Below are 19,495 nucleotides of genomic sequence, written 5' to 3'. Positions count from 1 at the left end.
GGTTTCCAGTAAAGCATCATCTGAGGAAGCCAGCAAGCTTCTTTCATCACACTTGTTGTAGGCAGAGCAGCTGTTTACTGTTTTGCGCAGTTTCATTTGTATTATCCAACCCGCCTCCATCTCTTGTCATATCGACCTATGACCTCCTCAGATTTAAAAAAAAAAGGAGTTCTTGGCATCTAATACAATTGCTCTTACTCACATTACTCCACCTTGCTATTCATGCATATATGTACAGATTTGGCCCTTTGGAGAATTGCAGTATTAGTAGTTTCAGTGCTGAGAATACACACTTCATAAAAATACTAAAAAGTAGCATTTGTCTCATAGGCTGCATTTTTTAAAACGAATGCCTCAAGGCAGTGGGTACAGAGTGGTACTAGCTACAGGCTGCTGAACATACAAGCAGTCTGTTAGGCAGCAGGATGCAATGTTAAGCTTCCCAGGAAGCCAAGCCAGAGTAGGTAGCCTGCCAGACAATACCAGATGCCTGACAGGAAGTAAAGCCATACAGGGGCAAGCCTGTCAGATATGAATTTAGCCTCCCAGGCAATCAGGGGACACCATATTGCCTTAAGATTGCCATATGCCTGAGAGAAAGCAAAAGATACTACAGGGAGGGGGGACAGGTTATCATGTTTTCTCAAATTTCCTGGCTTCTTTTCTTTGGCTCCTAGTGCTGTAATCTCCCAGAGTTGTTCTTTAATGTGACCTGTAGCTACTTTGACACATGTGTGCTTGAGCTTTGGGTTGGTTTGCTGGAAAATCTCAAATGTAAAAGTTCTTTTGAGTACAAGCATGCTTCTGGGTAAACACCTAGCAGGCAGCCAAACCCTTATCTGGGAATATTTAGAAAGCTCCTGCCTTGAACCCGGTCGAGCCCTGAGAAAAATAACCAAGTTTCTCTCCCCGAAACCAAACCCAACCATAAGCAGTTATGTAAAGCTCCACTGAGTTTGTCTCACCCTAACCCTCACACGTGGTTATCGATCGTTTTGCCGCAGATTACAGAAGTGCAGTATGAAAAATACTTGTCAAGATATTGAGCGTGAATCAAATCGAGATGGAATCTGCAGTGTTTCGGCAGGGCCATCGAGTCACTTTCTTAACTCAACAACGACGGGAAAATTGGTTCAAAATTGTGTAGCGTGAACTGGCTTTAAAAGAGAATGGATGGATTAAGGACCTTGAAAAGACAGGACATTTCTAGGGGAATTCTAAAGCAGTGCTATTACAATGATGTTTTCTTAACGTTAAACTTCAACTACAATCTGCAGACCAATCAGCCCTTATAGTTAGCAAACTGCCTTCCTCCTATAACTTTTAAATATTCTATAGATGACGTATTTGTAAAATAGTAAACATACAGATGAAGCTGCAGTAAAAGGAAAAACAGCAGCCTTTGGTGATAATGATGCTCTTAATAGATGTAATTTCGTGTGCCAGAGTTGTTAGTGCACTCTGTGGTTGCAAGGTTTTTCTTGAAACCCTTCTTTGCAATTTCTTTCACTGCACGGTGAGGACATGTGTGCATGTGTGCTTTTGTGCTGAAAAACAATTTTAGTTCTTGAGATCCCTGCAGGGGGAGGCGGTTGTGATGCTGGTGAAGCAGGGCAGCTTGTCCCTGAGGAAAGTAATGGCCGGCCTTGGAAAATCTCACAAAATAACTTTTCACAAACACTCACACAGACGCAAGAAAAGGGGGGGGATTTAAAAATTAATTACTCTACATCTTATCTTTACATATTAAGCTGTTGAGATGATATCAGCTTTATTGTACACACAGTATCTTGTCCCTGATAGAATCCTTGTCAAGGGCAAATTCAAGGAGAGGAAAAACGAATTGAGTAAAATATATGAATTGAATAATTATATATAGATATTTACTGGTCGAATAAAAAAAACCCAAAAAAAACAATATTCCTAAATGCTCATCCTAATCCTAAAACATCAACCCTCTTTTAATTATATTTGCAATAAGGCAACAAGGATCTAAATGATTTTCCCGAACAACGCATGCAAGGTTCTATTTACCGTCATGTCCGACATTAATAATTCAGATTCTTGGAATTTGTCAGTGCTTGCATGTACGCACACCCATCGCCATCAACACACCGCCTCCACCTGAGACATTACGAGGGACGACACCGCGCTGAAATATTTAACGCTTTCCTCTGTCTGTTCCCTGTGTCAGACTTATAGGAAAGGACAAGGAGCTTTAGTTGGCCTCCTCGAAGAAGTCGTGACTAAACTGGAGGAGAACAGTGGAGGGAAGACAAATGCTCCCTCCCACCACCGTAGCGCGCAGCCGCTCAGCCGAAGGGTACACAGTGTGAATAAGTCTTAAAACGGATTATACACAGTGGACCTGGGAGCGGTTAAAGTTGGAGTGGAAAAAACAAAATTATGTTCTTTATTTGATCTGAGGCACAATTTAGCAGTCAAAACGGATGTGTCACCCCCCAAAAAATGCATTTTTTACATTACAGTTGGTTGCTGCTCGCTTGCATGATCAAGTGACCACATCAAAGCAAATACACAGGGCGACTGAAATCCTCTTTTATGGTCCAAAGCTGTTACAGTGGAAAATTAACTCTTACAGCCACTTCACTTGTGGCTCGATGAAGTGATCTGTGACAAAACAGTCCATAAAGTAGAGAGAAAGTCAGTTTCATCTTCTTTTTCTTGAACATCTTCCTCAACTTTGAGCTCTCGCTCGATCAGCAGAGCGGGAAATAGATCCCACCGCAACAGTGATGTAACCCACTTATCTAACAGCCAATTGAAAACGATCCAATTTACATCAAGCACCGTCCTGATGTAAATGACCTTCTTCGTGGCACGCTCGGCGCTGTCAAACCCACCCCCCCCTTCCCCGTTAGCGATGCACCCGCAATCAGCTTTGCACTTCGCCACGTCACATCGATATGGCTCGCTATGAGAACACGTCGGACGAGTTGGCGCGCGCACGCACATGCAAATGTACACACAATTCAGTGCACTCAGACCAAGGGTTGTGACAAGGTGTCGAGACAGGGCTATGTGGCCAGTGGCTCTCGGGTCCTTCGGGGATGGCTGGGGAAAAAAATACTGTCACCAACTTTGTGTGTGTGCATGTGTGTCCTTAACTTGTGTCGCTTTTGAGCAACAGTGAGACTCAGTGGCTTGAGGACCATTACTGATATAACCCATGACAGCCATGTAACAACGCAAGGTCATTATATTCAAAATGCAGACTTAATGATAGCTGGATGTACAGTAGAAGGAGTGAGGATTGCAGACTAGTAATGAGCTCTTTTTAGTGGGTTATTTCACTACTGGAGCCCCCCCCCCCTTGCTTTTTCTTTTCAAAAGCCTAAGTCATTAGCCGTGCGGCTCCGGTGATAATTCTGTGGGTTCAGTGTGATAATTTTGATTTAGATGAAAGCAACCAGCTGACAGAGGGATGTTTTTTTTTTTTGCCGTCTTATTTGTGCTCAGAAAGGAAAACAAAGCAAAAGAAGAATGAACCTGTAAAGAAGCTCTGCGAGTATCCCAAGAAAAAGTGCTTATTTCTTTTTTCAGTGATGTTACTTTCCTGAATAAACTTGTGCTTTTTGGCACTTTACACTGCATCATCCTGAGTATTCTGCTGAAGGATCAGGAATTTTCCCCCCTTGCTGCTGGTGAAGAAAAATGTCAAATCTTGAGATGCAAGAGCTGTGTGTGTTTACAGTGGAACAGAATACATCAGTTGGTGACAAGCTACCAAGCTAACCGTATGATTGGCAGGACACGTTCCTGCTCACGATGCAGCACATCCTTCATCGTTTACATCTGATATTCACGAGCTTCTCATTCAAAGGGAGAGTCTTGCTTATATTCACAGAAACATTAATGAACGATCCGGGATCACAAGAATGCCATTATTGCATTCTGGTGCAGTGAGTTCAGTGTTAGAACTGAATGAAAGCTGGAAAAACGATTTTCTTTTTTTTTAAATGCAAATGAACTGTTGTGTGGGAGCCATGGTTGCCCACGTCTTTACTTCCCCCTGAAGGTGTTTATGTCTCAACCCTGCACTGTACAGCAGATTGTGTGAATCACATGTTAACGGGCCGCAGCCTGACTCCGCGCAATTCACACTTTATTTCTCCTGGCTGATGATGAGCATGTTTGAAAGTCTCTGTTGGGAAGTGACACATCATCGCTGTGGCAGCGTGGAACTCTTGCTGCCAGTGCGTGGCACGGTGGCTGATCACACACACTTCCAGCGTCACTCAGAAGAAACGCACGCTGCATGTCTGCTGAGTAATCTCAGCGTTTTGAGACATCAGATGTAACTTGTTTTGAAAGGGATATTAGGTCAAATTAGTCCATGCTTTAACATAAGATAGCCCTAAGCTGTTTTTGTGTTTTCACACGTAGAGCTTAATGCCCTGGAGCAGTTGGAAATTCATATATATAACAAAGAAGAGAACAAAGAAAAGTGTTTTAAATAAAATCCCTCTAATATTACTTTAATTTAATATTTAGTAAAATCTTAAAATATAATCAAATCTTGTGGATTTTTTTATACTTCACTGTCATCAAGTTGCAATATTTTCATACGTATGATAAAGGCACCTTTAAATAAGTGTGTTGTTCCATTTTTGTCACTTAACTCCAGCCGAACACACCTTCAGTCTTTGTTTAACACTGAACTCGGACCTGAAAACCTGTTAAGGCAGCTGGCGTGTGGCCTTTAGCCATTCTGGCAGATGGGGAAACACCGAGCACTGTCAGGTCTGAGGTCTGATCAATACTTACGTACACTTCAATGTTTTCTTCAGCTGTCCTCTTGTGCAGCTGTTGAGGCTTCAGGGTTTAAGAGGATGTTTTCTATGTTAATGCATTTTTGTAACTAATCCATCATGACATGAGCACATGCAGATTTTTACTGCAATCAGGATAAGTACATAGTCACTGGTCAAAAAACCCACGTAGATAGAAAGAAAGGCAAACTTGTGGGCAAACCCACATGTACCTACTGATTTTGGTGTGAAAGAGGTTTAAGTTATAAAGATAATTTAAGTTGTATTAATCGTTAAAGGGATCATTGCAAATCAATATATATATAGAAGTTCTCTACATCTGGGTTACTTAAGTTTGGTGACAGTATAATAGTTCTCGATGCAAGTTTCTGCCGATGATACTGTGATTTTCTTTTCTCACGAAATTGCTATTTAAAATTAAAATATTAAAATACATGTTATAGCTTTTTCCCAAAATATTCAAATATTTATTTACCTCAAAATACTTTTCCTGCAATATTTTCCTGTAATCTTCTGACTTAAATCTCAAAATAGTACATTTTTGTTTCGTATTTTTTCAACATTATTCTAATTTAGAATATTTTACCTGTGAGCACAGCAGAACAGGCGGAGAAGTGTGTTTTCTTTCCTGACACAGTCATCCTTAGAGGAAAGCACGGTCACATTCAAGCAAAAATACTGAGAATATTTCTGCTATTTTCTGCCTGAGTGCACCCCTGAGGTTGCTCGATCAAACAGTGGGAGTGAAGAAAACCGGGCGAGCCACGATAAGCGCAGATCTCGTCAAGAGCTCTCTCCAGGAGTCTATCTGTCAGTAGATGGGGCGAGGGAAGGTGAAGGGGGAGAAATGACATCCTCAGAAAGTTCTTCACAGCCCTTTAACATAATCTGGAGCCTAATCTCCTCTTGTGGCTCACGTCTTGGACAGCGAGCCTCTTCATGCAGGAGTGGCTCTTCAGTGTCTACACGAGGTCTTGATTCAAATGGTAATCACTTGCTTTCTATTGTCTCTCTTTTGCAGTTTATAATCCTCTCACTTTAGTTGCCTCTTTGAGGACTTCATCAGGGAATATCAGCTTTCATCAATACACATGGCCTCGTTTTTCTTTTACTTTTAAGAATTTAGCTCTACTGAATCAAAATCGTCTGTGAGTACGGGACAGAGCCTCTCTGAGGCACAAAGCATGGAGTTAAGAAAAAACGAAATCAATCATTGACTCCGTAGGCTTAAAGGATTTTTTTTTCCAATACGGAGGCTTGTTTTCGTTCCTTCAGGAGAAGCTGTTTGCTGCCACTCAATTCTATACTTGAAACAATTTGAAAAATGCTGTGGCTTCAGGCGAAGGTGATCCATCACAGTAAACATGGAGCCTTAATTTGGTGTTTGTCAGAGTTGGCTTAATTGTTGTTTCATTTGTGCCACAGTTGAGTGTCTTCGTATCAGTGCTGCATTAAGTTACGCTCTGCTTACTGTCAATCACCTGACACCAACAGGAGTGTGGAAGTGTGTGCAAGGGAATGATCCCACAAATCATGTCACGGTAGAAATATGTTTTCCTATTGCACGTCTCTTTTGAAGCTGGGACACTTAATTTTATCTCTAAGAATGTTTAAAAACCAACATTATAAAATGCCTATTGAATACAGTGTGTGCTCCGCAGTAATATGAGGACAAACGGTGTCAAATATGCTCACACTGTGACAAACTGCACTAGTATTCACCTTCAACACGCATGCTTGCTCTGCCATGGAAATCAATCTGGTGCAATATGGCAGTTATGAAGCTGACATTTTGAAATGGTTGAGGTACAACTGAGCTGGCATTTCCAGCAGCAGCTGTTGAGTGTCGAGGGACTCACGTTTCACACATTAAACTCAAAGTCAATCAGGACGGGTACTAGAGTTCAAAAGACATATTTCACAAACCCTTATTCACAAATCACATCTGAAATGCACTATAAAATATGCACATTTTTATATCAGAAAGTATTCTCTAGCTATGTGGCAGAGTGTGGAAGGGTTTGCAGAGGTCATCTACTGTGCGTATTTCTGCTGCACACAATTTATCAACGGCCGTGTTTGCAAAATGTTCCAAGAAGTCTGTGGCTTTTTGTCTTCTTCCAGCTCTGTGGAAGATAACCCAAACAATTTTTCAGCTTTTAAAGCCAAAATTCAGGAAAGGAAATATGTTTCTGACGACGGCCAAGGACTGTTTCAATTTCTGCCATCAACATTCATGAAAGACCAAAAAAGAGAGAAAAACAAATAAAAAAAATACAAACCATATTTATATAATATATCTTAACAATGAAAATTCATATTATTTATTTCAATATTTCCATTGTGTAGATGGATGAATCTCAGGATGAAATAAAACACTATGTGGATTAAATGCCAGTGTTTGCAGACGTTATTAAAAACCATAATGAAAATGCAAAAAAACCAGTGGCACCTGCGACTGAGCTGTTACATAAGTCTGTATGAAGCCACTACAGACACATTTGTTGATTGAAATAACGCCACTTTCGTTCAAACAGGTGACAGCTAAAAAAAGAGAAGTAATAACCGGCAACGCCGAGGCAGAGCATTACACTTTCTGCTCAGGACGCCATGCCTCACACACTTTGCAATCACATTAAATCTTTCATTTCATATTTTGGCAGCCAACAGTGAAGCACTTAATTGTAAATTACATTGCATCTGGCATCTCCTCTCTCCTCATTTCGGTTCCCTAACTGAGTGCACAGTGAGGAAACCTGCTAACGCCAATATTTAATTCATTTGTCTGTAATTGACAGCTGACATTTTCATGCACCGGCAAGTTTTATAGCCCTTGAAAGACAAACCGGAGCTTCACCTTAAAAAAGGCTGTATATGGAGATCCTAGTTTTGCACATAAATATAAAAACTTTTTTTGATGTTATTAAAGTAATCCCATACATAACCTTGCAGTGCTCATTATCTTGACACAAAAGGAAACAGGGCTTATCACAATGTTTCATATTTAATCCGTGATTTAGCGCATTGCTGCCCTGAAGTCACAGTGGCTGCTCCCTACCTGTAGCCCGTGTGACACAGTAAACTTTAAATTTATGTTATCCTCTATGTGCATTTGTGCTGAACTGCAAAGTCCTTTGCAATAACATGATTTAAACAAGCAAGTGGAAACTTAGCTTGTTTTTGCATGTTTTAAACTGCACTTGAAAAACGACCATTAGAGGTAAATTTCCTCTTCCTCAGAGCCATTACCCAGAAAGAACTTTTTTCTTTCCAAACAAGTCTTGGTCATTGGGATGCTTGCCCCTTTTTTATGAGATCATCCATCACTTTTGTCCACAATCAAACTGCTTAAGGCAGCATTTTACTCTGGAGCTGAGGATTCGAGTTCATTAGGTTCTTGATGAGGTAAGACATGCAAGTTTAAAACCTCTTAATTGTTTCCAAACTTAAGATTTAGCACTCTTTTTGGCTGTAAGTGAGTTTAATGTGCATGGTTACAGCTTTTCCGTTTGTAATAATGAACAATTATCAGTCTGTGACCTCGGTCACATAAAAAATCTCACCAAATCAAAGATTAAATGTATCATGCAACAGTGTTTAGGCCTGTTCTTTGCTAAAACTTTCATTCCAATGCTATTTGTATGCTAGCACAGACTACGAATGATGTCACTAGCTCAAAATGACAGCGTTTATATCTGGGATATTATGGCATCATTTACAGTGGGAAGTAGGGGAAGACGTCATTCATATTTTTGTTCAGTCTATGATTAAGATCATTAGCATTCCCTTGCCTGCTATCATATTCTTATAGTTGCATTAAGATAGATTTTAAGTATAGCTGAAAAAAGCAAAGCTAGCCCCCAAATTGAATAACTGTTATTTTAGCAAATCCTCCATGTTCATCCACTGTATGTTGAGGTCCCATTATATGTGCTGGCATATTATTATTCAAATGTTGAGATTTATTTAACAAAAATAGCCAACACCAAATAAAGGGAATGCCTTACAACGCCTTACATCCTTCCATAGCCTGCATACATGCTCAATATGTTTTGCAGAATAGGACCACAAGACCACTCATAACATCAAGTGCTCGACTGATATTTGATCCCATTCTTTCCGTACTCTTTCTTTCACTGTAAAGACACCCTTCAGGGTAACTCTCTTTGATTTTCTCCAAAATGGCAGCTGCTATTGTCGTCTGACTCACACCTGTGGACGTTTAACCCAGTTGATACAGCTGACACCTTGTTTCTAACCATGGTGCCTCAACCACAGTGCTTCAAAAATCACTTCCAGGTACCGAGTGAGCCGAATGTTGTCATGTGATATTTAGTTGTTTTTTTTCTGTCCCTCGTTTTTTTTGGTGCACTCTGTTGGTGTTTGTAATTCTAGGTCACTGCATCCGTTCATTAAAATCCACCAATGAGGTCAGGCTTTCCAAATGAAAGCGCGTATGCCCCCGTCATATTTTTCTTAGGCAAGCGAGGTAGTGCATGCAAAAATACAAAATGCTAAAGAGCTGGAGCAAGATTTAATAAGAGTGAGACAGCAACAAAAGGTCATCATTGTATTTATGTCCTCAGGTGTTGGCGCACCCCTGCAACGCTTGTTTAAACAGCCAGATGTCAAGGTGTTTTTTTATATATATTAAAAAACAAAAACTAAGGGAAAGAGTGTTTTTAACAAAGACATGAACAGTGCCCCCTGGGTTTTCAAGTACACTCTCTAATAGTGATTGACAGCAAAGTGCCAAGAGGACATTGTTTAAATGCCTGAGTGATTTCAGAGTCTTAATGCTCAGAGGAAAATAAACTCAAACCAAACAAGAGGGAGACCTGCAGAAGGCACATGCGCTGCAATCACAACCGTATTATCTCCTCCAGGATTTGTGGACCTGTTCTGCTACACTAGCCCAGTGTATAAAACAGATACGATCTTTGGAGATTTACCAGTCTCGCCTAACTTTCAGAGGTGATGCACACCATATAATTCCAAATAATAAGTCGGAGGAGGCTCATTTGTGTAGGTGCAGCAGGGGTGGCTAAAAATAGCCCAGAGGGTGATGGCACAAAAGACACCGCATGTGAGAATGCTTGTCAGTTGAAGGAGCACGGGACAGGGATAGTGGCATGTCGTTGCATTTTGCGGAAAGGGGAAGAGGGAGCGAATGAGATGGAGAGAGATTGTGTGGGAGTGGAGAGAAGAAAAAAGAAGAGATGAGAAACGGTGACAGGGAGGGAGCAGGATTGAGAGTCTGTGTGTGAAAGAGAGAGAGAGGTGAGGAGAATTGGGGAGAAGAGGAAAAAGAAGAGGCCAAACTCCAGGGGCTCCAACCTCTTTTCACCGAAACTGACAGCAGGCTCGAGCTCATGCAGAGAAGAAGTGTGTGTATCCTGTTACAAAAATCCCCATTTGTGTGTGTGTGTGTGTGTGTGCGCACATTTCTGTGTGTGTGACTCCTGTTGAGGAGTGTGACCTAGCTCACGGTGGATATGGCTGGAGCTCACTTGCAACAGTGTGGATGACAATGCAGTGTTGAAAGCCTGAGCGGTGTCCTCTTCACCCCTTGAACACATCAGATATGCCCCCTTACAAAAAAAGCAGATGAAAAGAGAAAAAGAAAAATGCTCTAAGGGATTTGGGCATGATTCACCGTGTCGGATGGACTCACATTTGCCTGTGTGCATCGTTAGGGAGGGCGAGGGTCTGCACGCAATGTGCGACGAGTTCACTTACGTCCAACAGATCATTTGTGGAGGCAGGAGCTCGTGAATTTGAATCAGATATTGATCTGCAGTCGGCAGAGGCTCACAGAGAATAACCACACATGCAGAAGCACACGGTGATGACGCTGATGCGCTGAGAGGCTGGTGAGGTGAGAGTGTGCATGCGCATGTTTCTGAATGTGGGCATGAAGGAGTGCGTGATGAAGAAATTAGCCCGGGCTGCGAGATGAGTGGTGGGTGGTTTCGGAAAGCACATGCTGGCTTCAATAAGCATGGAAGCGGCAAACTCGAAGGGGGGCCTACACACACACACAGATAATACAAATACACACAAGCCTGCATCCCTGCTCCCGCTGTACCCAGCCATGTGCACTGGGCCTAGTCCTAGCTATCACTCCTAAACAAGCTGGGGCCGTGTGTTGTTTCATATACACATTATGCGGTGTGCTAATCTGCCACATTCTCAGTTCCAGCTGAGCAACATAAACACAAACCAATGACCCACCTTGTTCTCTTGTTTTTGTGTGTGTATGTGTACTTGCACAGATATCTTTGCGAGGATATTTTGGTCGATCCTTTTCCAAAGGGCTGTTGGACGGTGTTAGGGGTTTGGATTAGGCATTTTTAAGTATCGCTGGACTCGTACACACGCGTTGGACCCGTCAATCAAAACGTTGCACATTCACTCGGGTCAGAAGAGCTCAACTTTTCATGCGGCAACGGAAGCACCAGCCAATCAAATCGTGTTAACGTGGAAGCGGAGGCAGCTGGCTAACCTAGTGTGCAATCATCTAGTTGTGCGTTTTATTACCTGTGTACTTCCCTCAATGCGATGTTTTGGTAACTAGCGTGGCACGTGGTCATGCAACTATGATTGTTGTCCCTGTGTCAATCATGCCATGTGGGTGTGTTTGTGTCACCAGTATTTACGTTCTCCTGACATTTATTGCAGGTGTTGGTACAATCACAGCGTCATATAAAACTGTCCTCTATTACATCTTGTGGCTCCTGGTGGATTGGAAATAAAATATAGGAATAAAAGTGTGTTTGTGTGTGTTATTGTCAGACGTGTGCAGTAGATGTAGTTTTACTTAAAACTACTCCTAATTAGGGATATTTTTTTTTTCTGGGTTCTTAAACCACAGTTGGAATAAATAATTTATACGTCCCAGATCTCTGACAAAGAAAAAATAGGCTTAAAAAAATGCCTGTGTGGAGGAACTGTGTGTGTGTGTGTGTGTGTGTGTGTGTGTGTGTGTGTGTGTGTGTGTGTGTGTGTGTGTGTGTGTGTGTGTGTGTGTGTGTGTGTGTGTGTGTGTGTGTGTGTGTGTGTTTAAATGTGCCTCCCTTCAGCTCTTGCAGCCTCTGTGCAACACAGGCCTATGGGTGAGGAATGACTTAATTGTTTTGACTTCCAACGTCAAGAAAACAACAGGAGGAACGCATGACGCCTAGAGCCGATGATGCTCGGATATTCTTGTGTGAATTAAAAGTTTGCCAAAGAAAAAGAAAAGAAGCAAATTCTGCAGCTCACTGTAAATGCCCTAGTTGTTCAAAGATGGCAGGTGAAAGCAACGGCTCTGTCTAAAACATCCACTGCTCTCGTAGATATCAGAAAGCTTAATCAAAATGACTGCCGCATCATTGACGTCAAAATGTTTGCAGTTTCCGCATGTTAAAAGAAAAGCTCAAAAATCAGAGTCACTTTTTAAATGTGGAATGAAATTTTTCTTTCTGTTAAGAACAATGTTTTCCTTTTCTTCGAGAGCAATCAGCTTCTCTTAAATCCACCAGATTAAGGACTGGCTATAATTCCAAATAAGAGGCTTCAAAAATCCACAGAAGAGACTTGAAGGATTTAGTGATTTCACCGGGGGATGGTCCTAAGCCTCTCAGACACACACACACACACACACACATACATACAGTGGAAGTGTGTCGCTTAGTCGTGAAGACTGAGAGAGTGGGGGAACTCCAGACAGTTGGGGGATGTGACCTATGAATCACATTTGATTCATGAGCCGGGCGGACTGGCAATTGAGACAGGTCCGCTGATTTGTGCCAGAAAACTTTAAAATCACTTGTTTCACTTGTTTTCACATGCAAGTGCTCTTTTTCGGGAGATTGAAAAGCAGACAGCGGCTTACTGACAGATTTTGTGCACTAATGACAACATGCAGCAGCTTTGTTCTTCTCAATATTGAAGTTTCCCTTTGTTATCTGGTACCTTACTTTATTTTAGACTTGATTTAATACTTTTATCCACTGGGGTTCTGCATTAATGTGCTTTTTCTCATTTTAAATTAATGGGGTTTTTAATATTATATAAAAAGTGACAAGGCAGGGGATACAACACCAAAGCTTTACTTGCAGACTACAATCCAGACGAGGGCTGGCAAAAGCATTTTTGGGGACCTTCCATAGACTGTATATAATAGACTGTATATAAGATGGACGACATGTCTCCACTTCCTCCCACTATCTAGAAATAAGGCCTCTTTCGCATTCGGACCCAGTCTGCGCTGTAGCAATTGTGGATTTGAGCCGTGGTAGCGAGGTGTCAATCATGACTTTTCACTCTGCTTCTGTAGCAGTTAGATCTGAACTGAAAAACAAGCACTTGAACATGTATCAGTGTGATAATAACTACCTAAAATTACAGAAACTTTAAGGTGTACTTTTTGAATTTGGTCCATGTCCCATCCACTAACATGAAGGAGGCAGTGGTGATTGAGGCACTTTGGCTTCACTTTTTGTCTATTGGCCCATCCAAATACTTTAGCATACTGTAAAATATACTTATTCACTGTTTAGCATATACATAAGCATACTGTACCATATATGTATTCACTGCTTAGCATATACATATACTTTAGCATCTGTAACATTTATTTATTCACTGTTTAAGCACTCCTGGTTGGATGAAAACTGCATTTCATTGCTTTGTACTTGTGACATGTGCAATGACAATAAAGTTGAATCTAATCTAATCTAATCAAAAGGGCCCCAACTCAAACTCATAGACATATCGCTCCTCAGGTGTAAGGCTTCAATAACAACCAAACCATGACAACACATGAACAGATGAACTGGCCTTTTAATTCATTCATTTCTTTCAAAACCAAAGAATCAGCTGGAGCACACGCACAGAACTTTATTTCAATCGTTTTTTTAACCTTTTTTGAGACGTTCCTTGCTGCAGAACTCGCCCTCTCCAATCAAATTTGGATTTGTGGCCCCCCTACTGTGCTAAACATCCTTTTTGTGGTACAAATTAAAACAAAAACACAGGTTTTACAACATCATTACAATAATTCTTGTTTTATTGTACTGACGCCGCAGGCTGAGCAGAGCGCCCCTTTATGAATGTGACTGCTAATCAGTGACTAATGACTGAATGGTATATATGAGTTTGACAGATAAGCACACACTCCCTGCCCTTCAGGCTTCTTATCATAAAAAATATGTCGCATGTGTCACATTGATTTCCACATGCAGCTGCTTTGCACTTTGAAGCTGCAAGTGAGGAGTGTTTTACTTCATGTAGAGTATTATATTGTGTCTTAAATGTCTAGATTAAGTATTAATACCATAAAAATCAATAAATTACTCTTATTCAAATATTAACCATACAATTTAAGTTGTAATGGGGAATTATATATGTCTTTACAGGATTATTCAACCGCTTAATGGTCTTGAATGTATGTAATGTATTTATATCTCGAAAAAGAAAAATCTCTGTTAAATGACTAAAGGTTTTTTGGGACTTTAGCCAACCCAAAACCAGACGTTTTACCATTTATTTTACAGTGCGAATTCTGTCCTCATGACTTAATTGTGAAAGCACAAAACAAAATGAAATAAAAAGCCTTATCTTCTTCGTGAATTGTCTTCTGCACCTGTCCAGTTTGTTCTACTAGATCACATTTGTTTGTTTGATTTGATTTCATAATTTTTACCCTTTTTTCTTCGCCACATCATTGACTTGTCATTGTTAGTATGTCTTTTTTTATAATTCAAAAGGAACAAAAAGGAACAATCTTGATCATTTTTCCTGCAGATGCCTTACAGTGTTGATTTTAGATAAAGAAAGGAAGAAAAGAAAAGATGCCTTTTCTGGAGTATTGATGCTGTGCAGCCGATTGAAAGGAGTTTTATTACTGAGTCTGTAGTTGTTCTTCTCTCTCTCCTGTTAGTCTGCAACTCATAGAATACACTACAGAGAAGAGAAGCAAAGAGGGAAGGTTTGTGTGCATTGTTGCCGTGCAGACAGAGATCATTCTGGGAGCAAAAGTTTAAAGTTTATGTCTCTAATTGATATGGCTTAGATGTACTTCTGGGAAAGTTGGACAAAGTAAAAAAAAAATGAGGCAAACAGACAAAAGAAAAATGAAGGAGAACTAAGAAATAGACTTACATCTCATCTCTTTGTGCTTTGCATGACAGCTCTTTGAGAAAGAAGCAGAAGATAGCTGCGAGCCACTGCAGCGGTAGCACTGATGTTGGCACACCATGTAACATTTAAATTGCACCATCATTCAGTGGAGGAAGGAAACGGATGCCTTGCGTCTTCTCCGAGCCGCGGAGGCCCATCAGTGATCCTGCTCAGTGTTCCAAGCTTGCCGGGCCGGAATCTTTTTTCCCGAAATGGGTCATTAGCTTGTAATATTATTAGAAACACTTAAGGCTCATACTTCAGCAGCATGATCACATGAGGACATTTGTTCTAATGCAGGGAGCAGGGAGTGGGACTTATGACTCTCTCTCTGTGTCATGGAGGATGTTTGCGGCCTCCCTCAGCCTCCCCCCTCTCACCGCAGACGGTCATGTCACACCCGACCTCGCTTCATGCTCGACGAGCTCCTGCTGTGTTTCCAAGACATAACAGGGGAAGATTGTCTTATGGGACACGCATACATGTCCCATACATGTTAAGCGTGCATGAATAGGCTTCTTCTCGGCTATAAAATCCAATTCACTGAATCCACAGAGAGGAAAAAAACTTCTGGGTTGAGGTTCATTGAGCTTTGCATTTTTTTTTTTTTCATATTGTATTGTATAGACAATACTTCTATATATGAACAAAGGCAGATTCACATTAAATTAATAATGTTTAGATAGGTCTTATTTATGTTGACGCTCACTCAACACTACCTCTGTCGCAGTTTAAAACTGTTATTATTTGTCTTAGTGTGACTCTATCTCAATACAAATATAGCATGCTGTAATAAAACTACAATCCAGAACAATGTGGAACTGATAACAAACACTACAAATACTGATCAGAATTTATTGCAGTACACTTGGTAAAGACTATGCGTACTTAATATCTCTGCTTGTAGTTTGCGAGATAATACGGTGTATAGAAGAGTGCTGTCCTCTAGACTACTTCACTCTATCTTCATTTACAGGGAAGTATTTAAGTATTTAATTCTAGGACTCCCTTGGTATATGTGGTACTTGACATACATCTTAGATTTAATTTATTATAGGCTTGACAGGGACTTAATGGTATTTAACATGTTGAAAGCTGCAGAAACCGTATTTTCATCGAAATCAGCTCAGTATGTTTTGTGTTTTTCTGCTGACAAACCAACCAACTACCCAACAAACCAATAGACAGTGGTGAGAATGTATCCTACTTAGCAGAGATAAATAGAAAGGTCCCCTTATTTGCTATGCTGCAAACATTCAATGTCTTCCACCATGGTAAAAAAAACAAGATGCTAAAATGGAAAAAAGACACATTCAGAATTTTGACACTTGGTTATTTTCCATTTTCCCTGTAGTCTGTTCTCTTTCTCCCTCGTTCTAAGTGGGCTGGACTTATTTTTGGAGGAACGTGACACTGACTGTCATGCCCCAATCAGATTTTATAGATATTTTGACTTAACAACCAATCTTAATGTAAACATTATAAAATGATATTGATGCTATACATGGTTTGTAGTCTGTAACAACCATCCGAGATCCCCTGTGAATCATCTCCTTTATAATCAGAGAGAATGTAATAAGGTTAATCCATAGGAGATAATGGCTTTTCCTTAAATGCACTTTACTTTACTATGAAAGAGTAACTGTTTCCCAATTGATTTACGATTTAAAAAAAAAAAGAAGGTCCTTCAAGAGAACTGAACAAAAATCAATCTGTTACTGTAGGTGTCCTTATGTTACCCACCATTAAATCCATCAATTGGTTATGGTCCCACTCACATTGTACATTTCCCTCTATTACTGGCCATCCATTTTCATTGAGCTGTACTGTGCTATATGTGAAACCTGATGAAATGTGGCACACACTCCATTAAAAAGGGAAAATCTTCCCTTAGATACTTTTACCCTGCTAGATTTCATTAATCTGGGGATTTTTCTCCCTCAACACCTTGCAGGAGCACACCTTTTTGGTGATGAAGTGCTGCAATTTGCTTTTGTCGGGCCATTTTATCTCACTATACATTGTTGATTTGTAGTCCAGGTGGTAGTTTCCTGCATATTCCCAAAATTCTGAGATAACGGCCACACTTCCAGCTGTGGAATAAGTAAGGACACACATTAATAGCATTTGGAGAATTTTCCTTCCATGTGTAGAAGAAACCAAACACTTGAAGGCTTTTAGTTTCAAGGCTACATCACATCCTGGTCTATTGAGGTGCAGAAAACTCATGGGCTTTAGAGAGAAATGAGGGTGGATTCTTTATTTCCCCTTTCATATAATAGTTTTTATCGGCTTTACCTGTGAGGCTGCTCTCAGAACAGAACACTCAATACAATACATCCCACCACCAAATACTTCTGATGTTCAGATGCAAAACTGGGTCACCGGCTTGGGTTTAAACTGTGTGCCAAGCGAACAACAGGATATGGGGTTCAGTGTCCATGGCTCCATAGCAAGCTGCTCCCCTTGGCAGCCAGCATCATAAGATCGCCCCCAGGGTAAAGCTGTGTAGCAGACTACAGTTCGGTATGGAAGTGACACACAAAGTCGGCCCTCACAATGGTGCTTCATTCATGGATGAGGCTCCTGAAGACACTACACAGTGCATGTATATAGTCACTTGATATGGATTCATGTCACTTCAGTGCCTCGAGTACATGCACCACGACAGAAACAAGAGGAAATCAAGTGCAGATAAGATCTAATTGAGCACGGTGGAACATTAGCAGGTATTTTACACTGGAAACACCTTTGGCAGCGATTACAGCATCGTCCGACATTTTACTCGACTTAATGCAAATTCCTCTGCTCAGTCTTCTGTATCACTTTACATAAATGTGCTTTTCTTGGATGTCTGTATTGCATTGTGGGATAGGCTCCAGCCAACCCTTACGCCCCATGACCCTGGATGATTAGAGAAAAGCAGGTGTAGGAAATGGATGGTTGGAGGGAACAAAGGGAGTGTGGTTCATTCCAAATCACGCCCCGTCTATTAAAGTTTGGTGATAGACGTGCCATAGAGAGATATCTATGCAGAAGCATCAACTGGCCTCGGATATCGTGCTAATAAACCCATTTTGAGAACCACTGGTGTTTGGAAAAAGCCAAAAATCCCCAGTGTTTCAGCACACCTACACACATACAACTTACATCCTCACCTCCTGCATGCAGTAAACCTTTTTGTTTTTGTTTTCCAGGAGTTGTATCCGAAAGCCTAATTATTCTGTATCTCTGCCACTCATTAAAATACCTCGAGGAATTAAAGGCGAGAAAGAGGCGCAGCCCTCACGTTGCATTGTGTAAGGCATTAATTGACTGAAGCAAACTACAGACGAACCGTGGTGAAACTCTTGGATGCAAACGAACGATCAATAATGCCGCCCAGAAGAGATGTTGTTGTGCTTGCAGATATGAATATTAATGGCTTGTGGTCAGAACGACGATGTAGTCTAACGGACCATTTTATAAAATAACTGGGGGAGATGTATAGATTTTTCAGACCACGCTTTGAAAGCATTTAGCTAATAAAGCTAATATATCATCTGCGGTGGGAATGAGACACTGGACACTCCAATAAGTCCTGTTTGCTGCGTGTATTAATGGAGGGAGCACAAATACTATTATTGCAATAATGTGCTGTGTTGTTTTCTGTTAGAATGAATAATTTATTGGTTTGTTTTTGAGTGCTGGTGGTGTAAAAATTCCCTACTTTTGAGTTTGGCAATTACATTTCAGGTCATAAGATGTGATTCTCTTCTGGCTACGGTGCAAAACAAACACGAGCCGTGTTCAAAACGAATTGTAAATAGTCGCAGTTGGTTACTGGTGTGTTGTTTGCATTCGAGTCTGCGGGTTTGTTTGGCTCGGCTAAATCCAGCTTGTGTGCTTTGTGTGTGTTTAAATATTATACGTCATGCATACCTCTCATCACTTTCAGGGCTAATTCTGAGTCACGACAATTAGAGCCATTGTTCATGTTGCCATATGATTGCATTGTGCGTGATTGTCATAGGTAAGTCAGTGTGAGTGCAGCAGCTGCATCTAAACATGAGCATCCCAGGGTCATTAGAGCTCTGCCTCCATAAGCTTAAATTGAACAAGAGCTACTTACCTCTAATGTACGACCATGTTTCATCATTATTGTGCAAATGTATGCAGCATGGTGCAAACAAACCTCATCACATCAGCTGTAGTGTATGTGCAGAGCCTGTGATGTTGGTGAGAGGTTGTTACTCTTCAGGAAAAAGAAACGCTGAGAGTTAAACTCTACTGTAGTTCTTTTCTTCTTTCTCATATATATATATATTTATATTTTCTGAAATCTGACGAGTAATTAATGTGCTGGGAACCCTGAATGCAAGTTCCAAAACCTTGACACAATCAAAGTTTGCACTTTCCAAATCTTTCTTCAAATTTAAGGACAAGTCTTACAAAACCCTGCTATACGTGTTTGAGTCGTGGTTGATTACCTATCTTATTGAATCTATTAAACAGTGTAGTTTTAATCCAACTTGGGCACCTCAGAGCGTTTTAGCTCA

The 19,495-nt window shown here is 40.7% G+C and overlaps 1 long non-coding RNA gene across 3 annotated transcripts in view; it reads left to right on the top strand.

Annotated features, from left to right (window-relative positions):
- The window catches only part of LOC109638882 (uncharacterized), a 128,453-nt gene that overhangs the window by 23,130 nt on the left and 85,828 nt on the right, over positions 1–19,495 (top strand). The window contains exon 5 of one of the 3 annotated variants that reach the window (XR_011240404.1): positions 3,481–3,626. The exons of the other annotated variants lie outside the window; for them this stretch is intronic. This is a non-coding gene — a long non-coding RNA (uncharacterized lncRNA). Of the gene's footprint in view, positions 1–3,480; positions 3,627–19,495 lie in introns of those variants that run through there. 3 annotated transcript variants of the gene reach the window in all.

The sequence above is a fragment of the Paralichthys olivaceus genome, chromosome 24 (assembly GCF_024713975.1).
Source record: "Paralichthys olivaceus isolate ysfri-2021 chromosome 24, ASM2471397v2, whole genome shotgun sequence".
Classification (NCBI taxonomy): domain Eukaryota; kingdom Metazoa; phylum Chordata; class Actinopteri; order Pleuronectiformes; family Paralichthyidae; genus Paralichthys; species Paralichthys olivaceus.
Note: the sequence above shows the minus strand (reverse complement) of the source record. Positions and strands in the feature narration are given on the sequence as shown.